The following is a 17,849-nucleotide window of genomic DNA, read 5'->3' as shown; positions in this document are numbered from 1 at the left end:
TAAGACCCAGCACTTTAAAGTTTCTCTCGTACGTTCGATGAGTTTGTGCCAAACACTAGTCTATCCCTGACCATCTCATCTTCATTTGCATAAGCACAGTTCTTCACCCGCGAATATTTAGCGGCAGCGTGTCTATTGGATTGCTGCTGACAGACGGCCTTATATGGGCAGGCACTCAATTACGTGGCAGGCATGACGATGAGGGATGCAACTCCGCCTCACACGGCGACCGAGCTGCAGGCTATGGCTGTATATATGTACGTAAGTAGGTTCCAGTTATGACCGTTACACATAGAATTTCAAAATGAAACCTGCTTAACTTTTGTAAGTAAGCTGTAAGGAATGAGCCTGCCAAATTTCAGCCTTCTACCTACACGGGAAGTTGGAGAATTAGTGATGAGTCAGTCAGTCAGTCAGTGAGTCAGTCAGTGAGGGCTTTGCCTTTTATTAGTATAGATAAAGCAACATATTTTTCCTTTAGTTTTACTGATCTCGTTTATTATGATTCCAACCCCTTAACTTCCTTAGTTTTAAATTCCTGTATTGAGGTAGTAATGATTTCCTGTTTTCTTCACCAGCCATCAGTTAATAATGAGGTGCAAAAGCCATCAGCTAATGTGCTTCCATTTAAACCTGTGTATATACATCATGAATTATCTGTGTTAATAACATGTTTTAAAATAAATGAGAGAGAAGGGAAGGGCCACAAAACTCTCAGAAAACAAAAACTATACAATTTACATATTGGAAGAATGAAAGCATTAATTAAATACCAAGTTTCATTATCTATTAGGCCTGGCTTCTAATTACTACAACTGGTTGGAATGAAAACCTGCAGCATCAGCAAACCGTCAGGACCATAACTGAATACTCCCGCAGTATGTGAACAAATTAGTATTTTTGCTAACTCTACATAGAATTATTCATAAAGATAAAATAAGAGCCCAGGAGTATAGAATGCTGGCAATCTCTAGCTGTCAGAAATGTGCAACTTAGGATGAGGACATAAATATTAATCCACTTAGGGAGCTCAGAGTTAAAGTGATGGTTCTGATGTCAAGACTCTTGACACACATTATACGTGTAGGATTCTGGTTAGCAATGAACCTTTGTCTGTCAAAGACTTCTGCATTACAATATTTGTCCCTAAGGCTTGTTGTCTCTTTCTAGGGGTAGCTCTGGGGTACGTGTACCACTTTGTTTTTTCTCTAACTTCCTAATTTTCCTTCTCACCTCATTCGACTTTCTTCTGCACTGACTGCACTTCATTTCCAATTCTGTGATGTAAAGGTGGGAGGAAAAAAATTTGACGCATTAGCCACTTTCACCACATACGCAGCAGAATGACCTCTAGTATTGAAAATGGTTAATTGTCAGCTTTGTTCTGCACACCCTTCAGGTCTTGTGAGCCCCCCAGGGTTGTAAGCTCCTGATTTGGAGGAATACTATAAGACATGTTTAGTTATTTACATAGTCATCAGCTTAATTACCAATTGCGTTTCTTTTGGCTTCTTTTATGCGACTCTTTTGAACATTAAAAGGCAAGTGGCACAGCTCTGAAACCTAGATTACTTTATGTATGCAGTGCAAATCAAATCCCTATGGTCGTTCTGTGAAATAATGAATATTTCATAAAGGATGCAGGCCTGTGGCAACCATTTACATTCTGGATGTGTGTGTACTAAACAAACCAGGAATAATCAGGCTTCGTTTCTGAAAGTACTTATGGATAATCTTAAGATTTTTTTTTAATCAACCTTGAGCGAAGACTGAACAGTTCTAAGTGTGGTGGACAGATTTTCCTCCTTCTTTCTTGGAAAATTAGGGATGCATCCAGTAAGCCATTTTTCATTGTATTGTATATTTAATATATTGATATGGCATTTACAATTAAGAGCTTACTAGCAAATTATCATAACCCAATTTTAAATAAGGTTTCACCTCATTTTACTTGCTTGCTTTTTAATTTATGATATGCAGTCCGATCATGGTTGCATCTTGATCTTCTGTAAAATAATGTAAAGTCCCCTTTTTCTGGATGAAAAAACTAAACAACCAAAAGTTCAAGTGAATCTGAGACTATATGCACAAAGGACCCTAGAATGTAAACCTGCTCCTTCAAGTTAAGTATAAGTAGGACGCTCTGTCGTTGGCACTGGCTGGCTAACATGAGGTTATCACCTATTTATAAATTATTTAAGATCAAGATGCTAAGAAAAATATAAACTCTTCTGTAAGCTAAATATGGGCAAAATGGATACTCTGTACTGAAATGAATTATTACATTACAAAATTCTCCTCAAGTACAATGTAATAACGATCATTCATGCCTGTTAGTGTTTCCCAAGATTCAAGCCACATTGTTTGTTATGCTGTGTTTCATGTAGTAAGAAATCTTATTCTTATGATACTACATAACAGTAACTAAAGGTTTCATAAAGTTCTGTGTATTGTGGTTAATGCAAAAAAATTGGCCTGGATAACTAGCTAATGGAATAAAATATGCTCAGATTACTGTTTTGATTATCTTTTTTGCATTACCAGCCAGTCTCAGCTAGATATTCTCTACTTTTCCATTTAGTTTTTGAGAATTTAGACATTGTATGGACTTCGTTTTTTGTAGCTTCTACACTCTTGAGACTGAATCACAGCTCAGTCACTGAAGAGCTGCACTTCAAACCCACGTTTGCAGGTTTACATGTTCTCCTCTTTGTTTACGTGGGTTTTTCTCTGTACTCAAATTTTCCTCCCACATAACAAAACTATACAAATTTGGTTAATTGGGGACAGGCCCAGTATGAATTGTTATGGCTATTTGTGTGTGAGTAGATTTGTGCCAAACAATTGTGAAAAACTGAATTTTCAGCCAAACTTTTCTTTACAAAAAGGTTCTTCATGGCAAGTGAAGTTTGTGCTATTGGCATAAATATCTTCATCTAAATTTTTTTCCTCTATGTGCTAAAGAATGTCAAAATTTGCTCTGATGCAGAGAGTGTAAGGAGGAGTTCTAGAAAAAAGTGCTACTCCACCGCTTAAATTCATTAGTATGGGTATGTGGTGTCTAAGAAACCCGTTGGAAAGGTCCTTCCTTGGATCAGCTATTGTAGTTAGGCAAAGTGAATGCAGGTAATGTTACCTCTGATACCAAATGAGTGATGCTAGGTGGGTTCAGCAGCAGGAAGGTTCAGGCAGTCAGCGGTAGATGAGAGTACATGGAGCCGCATAAAAGGAGCCGTGGAAGATCAAGTGGTGTAGGAGGACAGGGGTGGGAGGAAGGAAACATCAGTCTTGGTTACAGAATAATGCTTATGGAGCAATAGTCCTTACTTTCACCCCGAAAAATGTTAAAAAACTCATCTTAGTGAGTTTCAAAATTGTTAAATCACATGGAAAATGAATTTTAGAGACAAATTCACAAAAATATATATGTAAAATGAAACTCTGCTTTTTAATTGATTATTATGTATGAGTTTGAACGTGATGTACTGGCACCCTGTCCATGGATAGACAGAACTAAATATACTATATGTGTTTATTCCTGTGTATGTATTGCATTAAATCATCACGCTCTGAATTGATTTTTGTGTGTGGCTGCTTGTTGCCAACATTCTTCCAATAAGAAGTGGGCTATATAAATATAAATAGAACAGACTAGTTCAAATTATTACACTTAACTCACATACATTAAGGTGGTCCAAAAAAAACCTAAGAGATCCAAATTCTCTACAACGCTGGTTTTATTTTTATCATATTTATAACAAACAAAATTTTTATTAAAATATAAAACATTTAAAAGTTGTTCCATTTGGCGGTTTTTATGTCACCTGAGTTGAACAGCAGAAAACAGTTCCGCAGTTGTAGATCTACGACATTAGCACAGTCTGTGATCAAGTTTGAAAATGCTTGCAATGGTTTGCGACAAATAAAAGAATAAACTGTTTCTGTCCCTTGTCCTTTGTCAGCCTGTCATACTTTTTAATTAGACTTATTCCTCTTTCAGCTGCGTTGTTCACTACTGTCGTATGTTCACAAGATTCATTGAAGACTGGATCATCTGTTCACTGTTCTGGTGGCTTCTTCAGAAATGACTGAGACATTAAAGAAGGTTGTTGTTCTTCCTGTTAGCAGATCGTCCAACTTCAGCTGTTCAGATTCATTTGTCAGTTTAAGAGGTCGACGAATGTCTGGTAATGGTGGCCACTACAGGCTTTGCACCATCTTTTTTTTTTTTTTTGTGTTTCTGCTGTGGCAATGCCATCAGAAACTGCTACCTACTACTAGAATGTTCTTGAAACTTCTACTTACTGCCAAAATCAGACTGAAATTTCACAGGTGAACAAGATATCCCTAATGGACAGAAATAAGCTTTCTCTTGTGGAGAAATAATTTTACAAACATCATTTCTTTGCATTGGTTTGTGGCCCACAATAATATGAGTACTAAAATATGCAAAAACATCATTGGAGAAGGAAACCTGTTGACTTGCTTTTTGTGAAGAATTAGCAATTTTTTAGTATTCTCAATATTTTACAAGAAAAGTGAATAATATTAATTATACCAGATACTTTTTCCATTGTGTGAACAATTCAATTCTTGAAAAAAAAACTTGTTTTAAAATATACAAAGAAAAAATGGAAACACATCAGTTCAACAAAGAGGTTAACTCTTATAGTACTTAACTAGCACAAGTGATAGCTTGTGTCTGTACTTCCCATGTGCATTTTGCTGTAGTCTGGAGGAGGGATGCAAGTTTAGTTTAATATTTTGTAATAAAAGTAATTATCCTCACACTATATGGCAATCTTCATCAATACCCTCACATTCATCGATTTTCACCCCTTGTAATCCAATTTAAAGTCACAGGAGCAGAAGTCTGTCCTGACAGTAATGGGTGTAAGGCAGGAACTAATACTGGTTAGGTGCCAGTTCACACTCATGCACTTTACTAACCTTTAGAATCCAAATAATCTTAACACATATCGTTTGGATATAAGAAGAAAAAGAAAGTTTCTAGTAGTAATTGACCAGGGATTTGAACCCAATGTCCAGGAGCTGGAAGGCAGCATCTCTACCCACTATTCCATCCACTTCTACAGAAAGCAGAACTTTATTTAACATCTAAATCACTTTTTCTGTGATTTCAGAGTGTCTTGTTTTAAGATTTGCTCCTCATTTTGACATGAGCTGCGATCAATTGCTTTGTATTTTAAATGGCTACAAGACAACTGCACTTGTAGCTTCTAATGAATTGTCTTCAGTAAGATCACAATTCCTATTTCAAGACTTAGTGTACAGCAAGCAGAAATTATTATTAGGGAAGATGAGGTGTAGCAAACTCAGATGCTGGAGCTCATGGGTTGGGCAGCTCACAGTGACAGCATTGGAGCTGTTTAACAAAGCTTTACTATTAATATATTTGTCTACTTGACTTTGAAATAAAAAGGTTAATGTTGTTATCATTCCCACAACTTCATAAAACTTAATCATAACTATTGACCTTTTATTCTGCTTATGTGATTGACGTACCTCATTAACGGTGGTCATTTTTTCATTGCATTCAATTTAATTTCAAACAAGGAGGGCCGGAGTTATTATTTTTTGTGCTAGGATCCATCATATCCTAGTTACAGCACAGAGTCCAGCATTAGTGCAAAAACTGTAAAGTGAAAAGATTCCAGCAATGCTGTCTAAGTTGCCAGTGTGTAAGTACGTTTCAATATGGCTGTGTGTTTGAGCTGAAAACTGTTAATCGAACAATAGATTCTATAAAATATTGCATCTGGGCATCTTGGTGGTGTGGTAGTTACCACACTTAACCCATAGCTTCAGAGACTTAAAAGTTGTAATCCTCGGCAGGTTACTGTCTGTGATTATTGTACATTTCACCTGAAGTCTACATGGGTTTTCTGTTTCTTTTGCTTTTCTCCCACAACATTTTCTTACACACTCATTTTGTTGTACACAAGTAACTAAAATTTGACAAATATAAGTACTGTATATATAGACAGCCTCTGAGAGAATGGCAGCATGTTGCATGTTGGTCACACATGCAAGTAATAATTACACTGCACTCTATAAACTTGAAAAAAATGTAATCATTACTGCTACTACTACAGTACATTTTAAACAGGTTTGGTTTCCTTGGTCACTGCAGTTTGACCTGGTGTGAGGTAGTGTGACTGTGTTATTGAATATATCCTTTGTAGCTGACAGCCAGCAGCTTATCCCATCCAGGACGCCCCTGAGATGGAAGGATGGGGGAAGGCAGCTTTTCCAGGACACTGCCTCCCCCAAAACACTAGATGGCAGCTCTCCTGGAGTGTAATGGTGCCCCGAATTCCTACAGAGCATCCTGGGATTTGGAGTTCAGTTTCTCAGCCCTGTTGGGTACCATGGGTGCTGCCAGGAGGAGCATTGAGAGGACCGGAGGAGCCATGCCTCATTCATAGCCCAGAAGTACTTCTAAGTCACAAGGATGGGAGCCCTGAAGTACTTCCGGGCTGAAGAAAAAGCCAATTGTCCATCTGACACGGAAGTACGAGCAAGTCACGTGGGCAGAAGGATAGAAGCACTTCCAGATCAAGGACTATATAAAGGCAATCTGAAATTGGGAGGTAGTAGGACAGAGCTTGCTGGGTGGTGTGGAGAAGAAATTAGGAATTAATATTACTTTACTGTTGTATTTATTCTGGCTGTGGTGCTTTGGAGGCACTATTACAGAAGAAGAAAAAAGATTAAAAGCCTTCTTAGTGCTTTTAGCCTGTGCCCAGAGCATCTGTCTGTTGAGGAAAAGATGGGCAACAGTGCCGCCAAGCATCCATTCTATTACACCTTACTATAATGAATAGGTCAGGTTCATGTAATGAATGGATGAATGCTTTTATCATCTTTAACACTGCATTCATCAGAACACATTTTCATATAGGTTTTGCTCATGTTTTATTCACAATAAAATTTAAATACCTGTATTGATAGACTGACTGCTTATACAATCATTCTCTTACTCTAATACTCTAATACCGTTTTTTGCATATATCCCTGCCACCTCATACAGAGTTTTCTATCAAAAGTAATAAATTCCTTAGCACCTCTACGTGCTTTAAAGAAATGAATCATAAATTCTTCTCTTTAAGCCAACCATCTCTGCATCTCTAGCCTTTCTAGCAGGGCATGCCCCTGGGGGCTCTTGTCACAACACCAGTAGGAGAGGGAAAAAAATCACCTCTATGTGAATTTCTTTGATATACACTCAAGAGAGCTTGTAAAAAATGAAAACAACTCAGTTTAAAAAAATATTACACAATATGAAAGACTGAATTATTTCTCACTGCCTATGTGACATGCTCCAATAAGAATTCTCATTCAATGTAAGTGCACAGCACAACAAGTTTAAAGCACAGGGCAGTAAACAATTGTAAAATGGATGACTTCCAGTGGGGTATATGCAGTTTATTTTAGTCACTTTTTCTCCTGATATTACATCTAGATAATCATCTCAATTTAATGAGTGAACCCAAACTAAAAAGACAAGTGTGGGAAGGCTCCAATCTTAAAAATTAAACCTGAGCATTATAAAAGTAAATATTTGAGTATGAGTGTATATGTGCATACATACATACATATAAAACCCCTGCCCGGGGTTTGTTTCCTGCCTTGCATCCTGTGTTGGCTGGGATTGGCTACAGCAGACCCCCGTAACCCTGTAGTTAGGATGTAGCGGGTTGGATAATGGATGGATATTATATACATATATATATATATATATATATATATATATATATATATATATATATATATATATATATATATATATATATATATTGTGACAAGGCACTATATCGCCTGACCCAACACAGATTGGACACAGGAGGCACGTGTAAAATAAAAGGATTTTTATTATTCTTCAGCTGGAGGGCACGTCTTCCCTGTACTCCCCCCAGCCACAACACAGTCCCAAACACCAGTACAGTACAGCACAAGTACTCTTCTCTTCCCTGGCACCTGCAACCTTGTCCTTCTCCACCCGACTCTGGCCGATGAGTGGTGGTTGTTGGCTCCCTTTTATAGGTCACCTGGAAGTGCTCCAGGTGTTTGATTACCAAGATCCGGCAGCACGTCCAGGTGTGATGAAGCTGTTGCCCACACGGGCTCAGAAATCCCAAACACAGCACCCCCTGGCGTTACCTGTGGGACCCAACAGGGCTGCCCCCAACTCCAATTCCCAGGGAGCTCTGTGGGAAACCGAGGCACTACACCAGCCCAGGGGGGCGGCCATCTAGCGTCCAGGGGGAGGTATTGCACTGTCCAGGGCTGCTCCCCCTGAATACAGTCCGCAGGGGCGTCCCGGCTGGGCATGGACGCCAGGCGCCTGTCACAATACATATATATATATTTATATATTGTCACACACGCGCGCTTCAGAGACAGTCAAGCCCAAAGGTGAGCGAAAATGTAACAGACGGGGGATTGTTATATGGTATTGATGCCTCTCTTTCTAACCCTTTAGAACTAAAGAAGAGAAATGAATCAATCATACCATCCACAAACAATAATTCAGATGACGGCTCATTATCCATTTCCTCATCAATTACATCACTTCCGGCTCCCCAAGAGGACATCACTTCCAGCTTCCGGTGATGACGTGACTGGTGGTCCTTCTTTCATGATGTCACTTCCGGTCTGCAATAATGACATCACTTCTGACTTATCATTTCTGGCAGCCATTTTTCCCTCAGTATAAAAGTCAGTCACATTGCATCTGTTTTTGTCGAATGTCTGATAAAATATTATCATCTTGACCACCTTTTCCGAAGAAATCATTATACGGGGCAATTCCCCAACTCTTGAGATTTGTTTTGTGGATTATTCTTATCACTATATATATATATATATATATATATATATATATATATATATATATATATATATATATATATATATATATATATATGTGTGTATGTGTGTCATTATATACTATGATTCCAATTCATCTGGCCAAAATTAAACAATGAGTTCACCATAATGGCACAAACAAAGCTGACCACTACACACATAATGCAACTATTATCAATTTGCCAAAATACCCACTTCAATTTTAATGGAAAATACTATAGGCAGGAAGAAGGCATGCCAACAGGACCTCCCTTATCAGGACTCTTAGCTGAACTAGTTATGCAGCGATTTGAAAGCATGGCTCTAACTCAGTTCAAACTTAATCTCTGGATACGCTACATCGATAACACATTCGTCATATAAAAAAGTAACCAGTGTCGTGGCGAAAAATTCATCATCAGAAGGCTTTTTACCTAAAAATAAAGGCTATTAGGACTCGAGATATACAGACAGAGCTTTAAGGCTTTATTGCAATAAATCAACCACACGGACTCAACCCATTTCGGCCGAATGAGATTGAGCACTGATCATTACAACAATTGAAGTTTTTATAACAATTTCTTATCATTTTGGCTGCGTTCGATTAGCTCATTCTGTACCTAGTTTTACTGTCCATTGTTCCTCTTGGTGTCTGTTCGGCTTATTTTGATTGGTCTAAGACTGGGTGAGCTCTCTTGCCCATCCCACTTCTGACTCCTTTCTATTACTGTCTGGCCGAACCTTGAGTTTCCATGGGAACCCTTATTATCTCCTTACTTTTCCTATCAGTGGCCTTATGGAATTTGTTATCTGCTTGCATGCTTGATTTGTCTTAATTTCTACACTAAAGTTAATTGCTAATATATTCTTATAGTATTTTTGCTAATGCCTGAATTTACTAAGATTTTCTCTTCACGCATTAGGTCAGCGTGACCCTGCTTATAGCAAAAAGCCTTTTGTTGCCTTTCTGCTGATTCAGCAACCCAGCTGCTTTCAGAGGCAGCTTCTCTGTGCTATCGCTTTCTAGCCTTGAATCACAGGTGTTCTCAAACTCTTATCCTGTCCAAAACTAATGTACAGTGATCCCTCGCTATATCATGCTTCGACTTTCGCGGCTTCAATCTATCGCGATTTTTTTCTCATACACGCTTACGTCACTATACATGCGCTTTCTGAGAACTTTTATCTAAGCCCTACGATGGCTCCTAAACGTGCTGCTTTTTCTAAGCCTTCTGACAATAAAACTAAGCGCCGGAGGAAGATGCTTACTATCCAGGAGAAGGTGAAACTCTTGGATATGATTAAAGATGGCAATACCCTACAAAAGGTTCCTCAGGCATATGAAAAGACAGCGCCAGCAACTGCCTATCAAGATGTTCTTCAGTAGCAGTACAATAATCTACTATATAAAAGCGTTCGGGATTGTTCTTCCATCCCGTGAGTGCAAAGCGTAGCGGTATTCCGCTTATTACAGACTTACTACTTGCGGCTTGAGGTACGAAGCGACGCGATGTGAGCAGAGTTCTGATGCTCTCATCATTCTCTTGCTTTTGTGCGCGATGCGCTGGAAAAATAGACAAAATTATGTCTCTGGAAATAATTAATGTTGATGGAGTACAACTGCATAGTAAATATCAGGGGAGATGGTGCTTGCTTATTCTCATCTATAGCTTATTTAGTGCATGAAACTCCGTCTTTAGCGGTACAGATTTAGGCTGACATTGTACGACTTTGGACAGGCACTTGAGGGGATAAAAAAAAACTTTCGGGAGATGTTATGAATGGGCACTTTGATGTTCTCATTCCCTACACTTACATGCCTGATGTACACATGGAGCGCACAAAAATTGAGGATAAAAGTCGGTCGCCTTAGAAGGCGAGTGCGCCTATTAATATATTTGTAACTTCTAATATGTCTTATTTTCTCTTATTTTGTCTAATATATTGGGTAATACGAATGTAATGGTGACTAAAAGGTGTTATTACATGTCTAGAGGGCTCTAATAATGTTAAAAAACGTATTTAGAAGGTCGTAAACAGGTTTTCTATACTCTAACTGCGAAAATATTCAATTTATAAATAAAGAATCCTACTTTGCGAAAATTCATTTATCACGGTAGAGTCTGGAACGGATTAACTGTGATAAACGAAAGTTCACTGTATCAATTAGCTGTTTTTTTCTTACTTTGGAAATTTTAATGTAAGCCTAAAAAATAATGCAATATAACTGATTTTTTAGTTAACTATTTGCTAGACCTATCTTATTTGCTTAATATTCTAATTTATGCTTAATCTAATGTTTTAGAAGCTTTTAACTACTTTTTATACCTCGATATGTTAATTTGCTATCCTCTCATGCTAATAAAAAATTTTCCTTCTACACCAGCTGAATGAATTCAATAGCTACAGTACATCAACTTAGTATTCCCTACAATCCAATTCATGATGGAAAAAGAAACGGGCGTATCAATTTCCTTGACACTTTGATTGAAGATGTAACCAGGCCGGTTTAATTACGAGTGTTTATCGCAGAATGTTATGCAGAAAAAAGTACTAAACATTTCCAGTAACCATCCTTCATCACTTTAACTGAGTTGTGTTAGGACTTTGTTCAAAAGGATTAACACCCATTGTAACACAATAGACACAAAAAATGATGAAAGACGTTATTTTTTTTCATCTGTTCACATCAAATGGCTACCCCAAGACATTAATTAAACAATGCCTATATAGAACATGCCCCAGATCTCAGCAAGCAATCAACTTCAACTCGGTCCCCCACCGCGGTTACCACACCCTCCCTTATCATTGTGGCGTGTCAGAAAGTACAGCATACATCCTGTCCAGATCTGGGATCAAGATAGCGCACAAACCGACAGACACTATACTAACTGTCCTTTTCAATGTCAAAAGCAAAAAGTTAACCACAGAGACAAGAAACAAAGTTTACAGCATTCCATGCAGTTCATGCCTAGCAGTATGTGTGGAACAAAAAGATAATGCCGTCAGAAGGAAAGACCCACTGTGTCTGATTTACACAAATACAAGTTCCACTGGACATACGTTTAACTGGGACACTGTGAAACTAAAAATTCAGGGCCAATACTAAGTGAGCTGGCTGAATCGTGGCTCTTTAATGAAAAAAAACATTAACAGACACTTGGGCTTAAACCCAGCATATGCAGGCCTAAAAAGAACATCTAGATAATAAAAAAGACATTTTGGCCAACACCTTCCAAGCCCCATCTTATTAACCTCCTAACCTCCCCCTCCACCTGCTATATATTGCGTTTTATTCCGGTATGTCTAATCATTTTCCTTAGATGATGACACCTGGCAGGTTGTTGAAAGCTTAGGAATAAAAAACTATTTTAAGACACGTGACTAATTTTCTCTTTTTATGGATCTCTAGCTATAAATATGCAAACCATATCACAGACCTTCAATTATATATATACATTGTAAACAAAAGGGAGTGCACCAGACTCAAGACACAAGTACACAAACACAGTCAAAGGTACAAATAAAGAGTATTTTATTACACTAAATACCTTTCACAGGTTCTTCCTCCAACACAGCAGTAATATCAGAAGAACAATCCAATACTGTATTTCCTATACTCTCCTCCAGGCAAGCCTTGTCCTCTACCTCCCGACTCCAACTCCCTGAGTGAGGAGAGATGTCTGTTTTTATCTTGGACCCGGGAGAACTTCCAGTGCCATGGCATTGCATAAAAGAAGCACTTTCGGGTCACATGAATGTCTTCTCCCAACAATGCCTCCTGTCAGCACCCAAGGACCCTGACAGGCTTACCCTCCCATACTACAAATCCCAGAAAGCCCTGTGAGTGTTCAAACCAGTACCAGGCCAGAGGAGCACTGCCACCTCTCATTCTATGGGATGAATTGTCTGTCCACTAATTGTTCCTCCTGAGTGGGATAGCCCAGAAGTCAGATGGAACTCCAGTTCACCCACTCCTGCACTAAATAACTATATATATATATATATATATATATATATATATATATATATATATATATACAGTAGTCCCTCCTCGATAGCGGGGGTTGCGTCCCAGAGCCCTCCACGATAGATGAAAATCCCCGAAGTAGAAACCATATGTTTGTATCGTTATTTTTATATATTTTAAGCCCTTATAAACTCTCCCACACTGTTAACATTATTAGAGCCCTCTAGAATAACACCCTTTAGTCAAAAGTTTAAACTGTGCTCCATGACAAGACAGGGATGACAGTTCTTTCTCTCAATTAAAAGAATGCAAACATATCTTCTCTTCAAAGGAGCGCCGTCAGGAGCAGAAAATGTCAGAGAGAGAGAGAGCAAGATAAAAGCAAGCAATCAAAAAATCAATACGTGCTTTTAAGTATGCCGAAGCACCTCGATAAAGCGGCATTTTGTAGAGGAGCGTCCGTATCCTTTAGGCAAACAACCTCTGTGCAAACAGCCCCTCTGCTCACACCCCCTCCGTCAGGCGCAGAGAATGTCACAGAGAGTGAGAGAGACAGAGAAAAGCAAACAATGATGCACCGCGCGGGAAGCATATCTTATATCATTGAGGAGTTTTAGTTAATATGTAATACATGCTCTGATTGGGTAGCTTCTAAGCCATCCTCCAATAGCGTCCCTTGTATGAAATGAACTGGGCAAACAAACTGAGGAAGCATGTACCATAAATTAAAAGACCCATTGAAATCCGCGAACCAGCGAAAAATCCGTGATATATATTTAAATAAGCTTACATTTAAAATCTGCGATAGAGTGAAGCCGCGAAAGTCGAAGCGCGATATAGCGAGGGATTACTGTATATATATATATATATATATATATATATATATATATATATATATATATATATATATATATATATCTATACTAATAAAAGGCAAAGCCCTCACTCACTCACTCACTCATCACTAATTCTCCAACTTCCCGTGTGGGTGGAAGGCTGAAATTTGGCAGGTTCATTCCTTACAGCTTCCTTACAAAAGTTGGGCAGGTTTTATTTTGAAATTCTACGCGTAATGGTCATAACTGGAAGCAGTTTTCTCCATTTACTGTAATGGAGATGAGCTTCAACGCCGTGAGGGTGGAGTTTCGTGTGACATCATCACGCCTCTCCGTAATCACGCAGTGCGTAGAAAACCAGGAAGACCTCAAAAAGCGCTGAAGAAAACATGCATTATATAATTGAGAAGGCAGAAACAATAAGAAGTGAGTGACATATACAATCATATTCATGAGTTCTGCTACTTGAAACAAAGCACGATGTAAACCTACACTTTAAATTAAGTTCATAGACAGGCTGCCGCTGGCGTTTGTAATTTAGTGCCTGCCCATATAAGGCCGTCCGTCAGCGGCAATCCAATAGCAAACTGCCACGGGTAAATATTCACGGGTGTGCTTATGGAGAGGAAGATGAGATGGTCAGGGTGGTGTTTGACACAAACTCAGCGAAACTGCGAGAGAAAGTTTTAAGTGCCAGGACTAAGGTAACATTAAATACAGCCATGGACATAGCACGAGATGGCACCAGCACAGCTGGGAACCTTCGATGCATGTACACCGAGTGGCTCACGTGAACTGACGCAGTGCACAGATAAAAAGCTACAGTTCCAAAGAGCGCTGAACAAAAACCGAATTACACAATTGAAAAGGCAGCAAAAATATGAAGCGTCCTGATAAGCATATTCATAAATCCAGCTACTGCGGAAACAAAGCACACGGTGGAAAAAGTCAATGTCCCGCTAAAGGAAGACAGTGTAAAAAAACCCGTGCATGCAGTGTGTCAGGTCTCAGATAAAGAAGAAGACGAGCTGTTTATTGATGCAGTAAGAAACGAATCGATGAATGAAACCTGTCATCTTTACAACGATTGACAAACACGGAATGTAACTTGAACACAACACATCCTACAAATACGAACCTGATTGAAAGAAATAATGATAATCAAATCCTTGATGACAGCAACACTCAGTAACACTCACAAAACAAATACTGTATATTGACAGTCATGTTACGTTATTTTAAAATGTTCCCTTTTCTTTTTCTAGCTTTTTTAACACACTACTTCTCCGCGGGTATATATATATGTATATATATATACCGATCTACATACTCGAATAATGGATACTTTATTCGCCATCAATGATTGTTTTGGTAAAGCCATACTCAGTGTATTCATTAGATGAACGGTAAAAAAGTAAGAGCGAGGGGAGGATGACTCATTGAGGCATGCAGGCTGTAGTGCGTGTCAACTCTATCTGAATTGCGCGATCACATTTGAAAAAATATATGCTGCAAGTTATTGCGAAGCTAGAGTTATTGCGCACTGAGTTTGCACGGCGCTTTGGTGACTTTGAAGAACAAAAAAAGTCCGTCTACATGCGGCTCGAACCTTGTGCATGTTTGGTAGCACATATCTGTGTGAGAAGCTCTTCTCAGTGATAAAGACTAACAAAACAGCACACAGGAGTCGCCTCACTGATGAACACCTGCAATCCATCCTGAGAATCTCCACAACACAGAACTTCACACCAAACAGAAACGAACTTGTGACCAAAAAAAGATGCCAGGCGTCCAGCTCTAAAATGACATATGAGCAAAGACAACTGAATGATTTGATTTGTTATTGCACGTAAGAGCGGAGTCAACGTTTAACAAACAGCGTATTGCACTGATACGAAATAGCTGTGTGTGTATATATGTAGATATGTATGTATATGTATATATATGTTTATATATGTGTGTGTGTGTATGTATGTATATATATATATGTATTTGTGTGTATATATGTGTGTGTATGTATGTATGTGTGTGTATATATTGTGGCAGTAGGGGGCAGTAGTGCACCCTTGAACCCTCAGGTACGACTCCTGACACCAGGTAATAGTACAGGACCTTTTATTATTTTCTTCAGTGCACCAAGCACCTTCCACACTCTTCATAAACCACAAATAAACACACTCTAATCAACACACAATAACCTCTCCTCCTCGCCCAGACACTTTGCTCCTCTCCCACCCAGCACAGCTCAGTGTCTGGACTGAGGCAGCGTCCTTTTATAGCCCCTGACCCGGAGGTGTTCCTGTCCCAGGAGTCCACAGTTCCCTACTCCTTCCGGGTCAGGGCAATCAGTCCATTACTTCAACCCGGGAGCACGCCATACCTTCCTGTCACATGACCGTGGCGTACCCCGGGTCATAAGGCACAACGGAGCCCATAAGTCCCCCCACAGCGACTCCTGGTGGCGCCCAAGGTATCCAGCAGGGCTGTGTATAAACACCACAGAGTCCATAAGGCCCTGCTGGACCTCGAGCACGATCCCGCTGTCTGGAGAGCTCCTCCTGTCGGCCTGGGGTGCGGACCGCCTCGGAAGCCGGCAGTCTTCCACAGTTCCCCCCCCTTAGTGACGACTTCTGGGGCGGAGCGTCCGGCCCCGAAAGGGACGTCCTCCTCCAGGAGGACGCATCATCCGGGCCCTGAATGCGTTGTCCCTGTCCTCGGCGAACCTTGGAGGGACGGTGTACTTCCTGTCCCCCCGGGGACAATAGCGCCTCTCGTGGCCCGGTTGCCGGCAATTATAGCCACGACCGAAGCCCTCCTGGTTGCTTCCCTCTGCGGGACCAAAACACCTCGGGAACTCCGTCCAGCGTCAACTCCGCCCCTTCACCTGCCAGGGAGGGCATTACGGCCGCTTGGCTGCCCTCAAGCCTTCTCTTCATTATGTCGGAGACCCACCTTTCCTTTTGGGGATCTCCGCTTGATTTGGGGCTTCGCTCAGCCTGAGGCTCTCTATGGAAAGGAGAGAGAGCCTCTTTGCTGTCTGCATTCCCGTGGTCCCTACGCTTATTAGGTTCGGCGTCATTAGTACCGACTTCGCCCGATGTACAGCACCAACCAGCTGCACCGGCACGAGCGGCTTCCCCGCACTCCTATCACCGGCGTTAACCCGCACTTAAGACCGGTCGGGTCCTCGGGAGCCGTACTGCTCGAAAGCCACGCCACGCGCATGCCCCGGCCGTTTGCTCCGTCGCCGACCATTCGGTCATCATGCCCCAGTCCCTTGTCGGGCACACAGTGCTTTGACACGCTACTCATACTCAGCGGTGCCCGATCGCACTGTGTCCCCTTACACTCTACGACACGGGAGGGACTCACCTGTACTCCCGCATCGATCATCTCCGGAGGTTCCCGGCCCAGCCGCTGCACGTAGTCCTGTAGACGCTTTAACGGGGCTGCAGCCGTCGCTCCCAAGTCCTCCACACGTTCCTTCAGCTGTTGTAAGTCCTGTAAGAAACGGTGCAGGCTCGAGGTATTTCTGAGACCCCGTAAGTCCAAACAGTTATTTACTACGGCCGGCTGCATTTTCGCTTCGCTGAGCTTACCTTCTGGCCGGGAACCAATGAGCACGCCGCCTCCAGGCACGTGTTCCGCTGGGTCGCAAAGGCTCCTGGGAGTTGGAGTCCTCAGAGGGACGGCTGGCTACTACAAGCCGGCTGCGATCTGCCTTCTCCTTTACCGCGCAGACTCGTCAGCCACAACCCGTCCCTCTTTGTCGGCGGTTTTTCCTTTCGGCGCGCGCTCGCCCCTCCCTCCCTTCGAGGAGGCTCGGACCCGTTAGGGGACGACCGGCCTCGTCGGCGGACTCCGGGTTTCCTCCACCGTCCCGACACCCCGCGGTGACCAGTCTGTTGTCCCCAACGCGGCTGTCTCTAGCCGCCTTTCACCGCGACTTGCCTTCTGGGAGCCGCGCCATTTTGCCGCACGAGGTAGTCAGTTGCGGCACCGCTGCAAGTTTCTCGGTGGCGTCTGCAAACATGATAAAAAAGCCGGGACGTCGGGCGGTTTACCTGCAGCCGCCTCCGCAATGGAATGCGGCACCCCCGGACCGTCTAGGGAGTATGATGCGCTCGGCAGTTGTCCGTGTCCCGGGTCTTTCGCGGCCCGGGCTTGTTTGG

This window comes from Polypterus senegalus, chromosome 13, assembly GCF_016835505.1.
Source record: "Polypterus senegalus isolate Bchr_013 chromosome 13, ASM1683550v1, whole genome shotgun sequence".
Lineage (NCBI taxonomy): Eukaryota > Metazoa > Chordata > Cladistia > Polypteriformes > Polypteridae > Polypterus > Polypterus senegalus.
Note: the sequence above shows the minus strand (reverse complement) of the source record.